Source organism: Dendrobates tinctorius, unplaced genomic scaffold, assembly GCF_039654945.1.
Source record: "Dendrobates tinctorius isolate UK_male_01 unplaced genomic scaffold, ASM3965494v1 ptg000065l, whole genome shotgun sequence".
Classification (NCBI taxonomy): Eukaryota; Metazoa; Chordata; class Amphibia; order Anura; family Dendrobatidae; genus Dendrobates; species Dendrobates tinctorius.
The window spans coordinates 12,083,442-12,089,441 of record NW_027361733.1 but is presented as its reverse complement, the minus strand read 5'-3'; positions in this window follow the sequence as shown (position 1 = coordinate 12,089,441).

The following is a 6,000-nucleotide window of genomic DNA, read 5'->3' as shown; positions in this document are numbered from 1 at the left end:
GAGGTGATGGTTCTCAGGAGCACACAGCAGGATCAGTGGCGACTACACCCACAATTAGCACAATAAGCAGCAGCTGAGCAGAGTTGCACTCACTATTCTGCTAGTGAAGTCACTGTGTACATACTGTAACGTGTCTCCACTATCTGTGGATGGGGAGTACTCATTTGGCTGGTCGTTGAGGAATATGATGAAAACAATCAGGGTTAAAAAGTCCATGATCTTTATTCAGGCACGGCATCATCTGACACTCAGGTACTTGGTGATATGCAGCAACCCATGCACCATCCGGCAACCATTTGGCTCTACAGTACCCACGGTCCTCGCTGAGCCCTGGAGTGCCTAATACGGATTAAGGTTCGTTAACTATCTGTGATAACTGCACCAGTTCCCGGATACCTCTTATCCTCAGAGGCGTCCTCTCCGGAGGTAGATCACAGACCTCCTCACCCTGGTTCACTCTAGCCAGCACTGCCGCGCGTGCACAAACACACAGGCACCATCTTGGGTGTTCAGACACACCCCCTGTGGTGGGGCATGCCATCTCTCCAAGTCACCTAGAAGCCTTCCCAGTGTATAGTAAATCTCAGCAGTAGATCTGCTGAGCAAGACAAACCCAGGCTTTCATCACAGGTCCACCCACCTCTGTGATACATACCTCCCATTAACCTCATGTCCAGTAGCCATACCACAATACATTACTTATACTGTACTGATCCTGAATTACATCTTGTATTATACTCCAGAGCTGCACTCACTATTCTGCTGGTGGAGTCACTCTGTACATACATTACATTACTTATCCTATGCTGATCCTGAGTTACATCTTGTATTGTACTCCAGAGCTGCACTCACTATTCTGCTGGTGCAGTCACTGTGTACATACATTACATTACTGATCTTGTACTGATCCTGAGTTACGCCCTGTATTATACTCCAGAGCTGCACTCACTATTCTGCTGGTGCAGTCACTGTGTACATACATTACTTATCCTGTACTGATCCTGAGTTAAGTCCTGTATTATACTCCAGAGCTGCACTCACTATTCTGCTGGTGGAGTCACTGTGTACATACATTACATTACTTATCCTGTACTGATCCAGAGTTACATCCTGTATTATACTCCAGAGCTGCACTCACTATTCTGCTGGTGGAGTCACTGTGTACATACATTACATTACTTATCCTGTACTGATACTGAGTTACATTCTGTATTATACTCCAGAGCTGCGCTCACTATTCTGCTGGTGGAGTCACTGTATACATACATTACACTACTTATCCTGTGCTGATCCTGAGTTACATCTTGTATTGTACTCCAGAGCTGCACTCACTATTCTGCTGGTGCAGTCACTGTGTACATACATTACATTACTGATCTTGTACTGATCCTGAGTTACGCCCTGTATTATACTCCAGAGCTGCACTCACTATTCTGCTGGTGCAGTCACTGTGTACATACATTACTTATCCTGTACTGATCCTGAGTTACGTCCTGTATTATACTCCAGAGCTGCACTCACTATTCTGCTGGTGGAGTCACTGTGTACATACATTACATTACTTATCCTGTACTGATCCAGAGTTACATCCTGTATTATACCCCAGAGCTGCACTCACTATTCTGCTGGTGCAGTCACTGTGTACATACATTACATTACTTATCCTGTACTGATCCTGAGTTACATCCTGTATTATACTCCAGAGCTGCACTCACTATTCTGCTGGTGCAGTCACTGTGTACATACATTACATTACTTATCCTGTACTGATCCTGAGCTGCATCCTGTATTATACTCCAGCGCTGCACTCACTATTCTGCTGGTGCAGTCACTGTGTACATACATTACATTACATTACTTATCCTGTACTGATCCTGAGTTACATCCTGTATTATACTGCAGAGCTGCACTCACTATTCTGCTGGTGGAGTCACTGTGTACATACATTACATTACTTATCCTGTACTGATCCTGAGTTACATCCTGTATTATACTCCAGCGCTGCACTCACTATTCTGCTGGTGGAGTCACTGAGTACATACATTACATTACTTATCCTGTACTGATACTGAGTTACATTCTGTATTATACCCCAGAGCTGCACTCACTATTCTGCTGGTGCAGTCACTGTGTACATACATTACATTACTTATCCTGTACTGATCCTGAGTTACATCCTGTATTATACTCCAGAGCTGCACTCACTATTCTGCTGGTGCAGTCACTGTGTACATACATTACATTACTTATCCTGTACTGATCCTGAGCTGCATCCTGTATTATACTCCAGCGCTGCACTCACTATTCTGCTGGTGCAGTCACTGTGTACATACATTACATTACATTACTTATCCTGTACTGATCCTGAGTTACATCCTGTATTATACTGCAGAGCTGCACTCACTATTCTGCTGGTGGAGTCACTGTGTACATACATTACATTACTTATCCTGTACTGATCCTGAGTTACATCCTGTATTATACTCCAGCGCTGCACTCACTATTCTGCTGGTGGAGTCACTGTGTACATACATTACATTACTTATCCTGTACTGATCCTGATTTGCATCCTGTATTATACTGCAGAGCTGCACTCACTATTCTGTTGGTAAAATCAGAAGTAATTTTTTACCTGCAGCTATTCTGTAAAGATTCAAAAACCACCTGAACCCCTAACATTTGTCCTGTCTGACTACTATGCCAGGATAATAAATCCCAACATTTCTTTCTGGCTCAGTGGTTAGCACTAGTTTTGCGGCATTGTTGTCATGAGTTCAATTCCACCAAAGTCAACATCTGTAAGGAGTTTGTATGTTCTTCCTGTGTTTTTGTATGTTTCCTCCAGGTTCTCCAGTTTCCTCCCACACCCCACAGACATACTGATAGGGAATTTATATTGTAAGCCCCAATAGGGTCACAGATGATGATATCTGTATAGTGCTGCAGAAAATGATGGTGGTATATAAGTAAAATAAATGAATTCTGCTTTAGGCACAAAGCTTTCTATTAGTTTCAGTTGGGCAAGGTGTGTTTCTCTGTACTGGGGATGCAGTTTCCTCTTTTTTTAGTCTCTGGAGCTCAGTTAATGCTTAGAGCAAGGCGCAAATTGCGTCTTGTGAAAAATCTCATTTACTTCGCATTACAAAAAGAATAAAGCTGCTGTATCATGGCGATGTCTATTAATTAATATTGATCTGCTGTGCATGTAGTTACTGCTGATTTTTTTTTCTGTTTTATACTATACATTACCCTTGTTGGTCGGTGTATTCACAAACAATTTATAGTTCACAGAAAACAACAAATCAATGAAATAAAATCAACAGTAAATCTCAGAAGTACAGAACTGAGTGGCATATTCTATAGTGCCAAGTTCAAGCATAAAATGAAGCATCTCTAAATAAATGTCTGGCCCCGAACAACATTTAATATTTTTATTTTCAAAGAAAAGATTATTATGTGAAGACATTTTTGAAAGAAAGGTCAGAATTCTGATCCAGAGCTTCAAATTACCTGCATGGCCAAAGATAGATGATAAGATCCTGACTGCCCAGAACCACCACTAGATGGAGCCGAGGAGCTTATTGTTTTATACTATTGATAACAACCAAGCATCTTGTGGAATAATAACTCCTGTCCGTGCACACCAGCAGGTGGAGGAAAAGACTGAAGTGATTTATAGATATTTCTGTCTGTTCTTTTTCAGCCTACATATAGCTTAATGTGAAAAAAAACACTCTCCACGTAGAGATGATGAATGGATCAATCTGCCAAGGATCAAGTTTAATTCAATCTTCCTGAGATTTAATTTGCAATCATATCAAAAAAAGAAAAAAAACTTGCCATGCACCATTTTCCATACTATACAATAGCAATCCCGTTTGCTGTGCTTCTTAAGCCTTTTCGCCTATATTTGATGTATTTTTGGTGAAAATTGGTCACTGCCTCATCACTGCACGGCGTGGAAACCGCTGCTTTACACTATGTGTAGAGGAGCTGTGGGCACATTATGTGTATAATGTGTATTATGTGTATAGGAGTGTTATTGGGACATCATACTATGTATAGGGGAGCTGTGGGCCCATTGTACTGTGTAAGGGGAGTTGTGGGCCCATTGTACTGTGTAAGGGGAGCTGTAGGACCATCATACTGTGTAAGTGGAGCTGTGGGCTCATCGTACTGTGTAAGGGGAGCTGTGGGCCCATTGTACTGTGTAAGGGGAGCGGTGGGCCCATCGTACTGTGTAAGGGGAGCTGTGGGCCCATCGTACTGTGTAAGGGAGCTGTGGGCCCATCGTACTGTGTAAGGGGAGCTGTGGGCCCATCGTACTGTGTAAGGGGAGCTGTGGGCCCATCGTACTGTGTAAGGGGAGCTGTGAGTCCTCATACTGTGTAAGGGGAGCTGTGAGCCCTCGTACTGTGTAAAGGGAGCTGTGAGCCCTCATACTGTGTAAGGGGAGCTGTGAGCCCTCATACTGTGTATAGAGGAGCTGTGAGCCCTCATACTGTGTATAGAGGAGCTGTGAGCCCCCATACTGTGTATAGAGGAGCTGTGAGCCTTCATACTATGTATAGAGGAGCTGTGGGCCCATTATGTACATAATGTGTATTATGTGTATAGGGTGCTATTGGGACATCATACTGTGTATAGGGACTGTGGGCCCACCATACTGTGTATAAGGGAGCTGTACATGGGGAGACTTGGGATATTATTAAATGATAAGTAGGCAGTTAACAAGCATTATTGGGGCACTCAGCATATTGTGACTGTCAAAGGGGCACATTTAATGTATTTATTTATTTTACTCATTTATATAGAACCATTAATGCCACAGCGCTTTACAGACAGTATTGGTACTGTCCCATGGGGCATCATAACTTTCTTGGGGCAAAAGGTTCTCTAGGGCATTTGCATAAAGCATTAATATTTTCTAATTTTCAGTTGTGTCACACAGCAGGTGCAGTAATAGGGACACATATTGCAACAGCGGCTCATTACTGGGGTATCAATAGGATGAGGAGTTTGTGCAGGTCAAGCATAGATGGTGATGGTGCTGGAAATGTGAGAAAGCAAATGTGTATTTGTTGGGATCTCTGCAGATGAGTGGTAAAATGTAAATGACTTTATATAACTGTACTGTAATCTCTTACATGTCCTGCAAGACTATTACAATTGCTACTATTACCATGGTTTTATCCTGATGAAGAAGTTTGAAATTTCGAAATGCGCTGACCAATAAACCGCAGCAATTGAACTTTGGATTCCTGTCTTCTTATCATCCATTGATGGCAACGCAGATGAACCCATACTATTCCAGCACTTGATGTTCTGCAGGAGTGGTATCTACCTATATACGGTTACCATATGGCGGTAATTTGAGTATTGGTCTTTGTATAGAGATTTGTTTTCAGTAACAGCACGGTCATCTGCCGAGGTTCTCCTATACCCACAATAAGGTTGTGTCATCATAGTTGTAATCAAGGTTACCTGTTTAGGGGCCCACTCAGATATTTCACCCCCCTAAGCTGAACCTTTAGCTACGCCTCTGATATGATGCACAAGTATCTGCATATATATCTCAGTATTGAGGTTACTTTTCCAAGATGATTGGAACAACCTCCTTGCTAAGTTCCTTCAAAAACTTTGTAAGTGTATCTTGAAGAACTGATGAAGGCAAAAACCAGTCACACCAAATATTGATTTTAGATTTCTCTTTGTTTATTCACTTTGCATTCGGTTAATTTATAGAAATAAACTATTACATCTATTTTTTTAAGCTTTCTTACTTTTCAGCATTTTTCCACAGTATGTTAGAATCTTACCTGGTTCTTTTTGCCCCATCTCTATGATGTTACATAATGGTGACTTAGGCTTGCGGAATCTGAACTTTCCCTGGCTTGTCTTGTGGAGATAGTCGACGACACATTGGAATGAGGCCGGACAGAAACTAGTCACTAATAACAGCCATCAGATCTGTGCTGCTGCCGCTATCTGCAGTGTGGG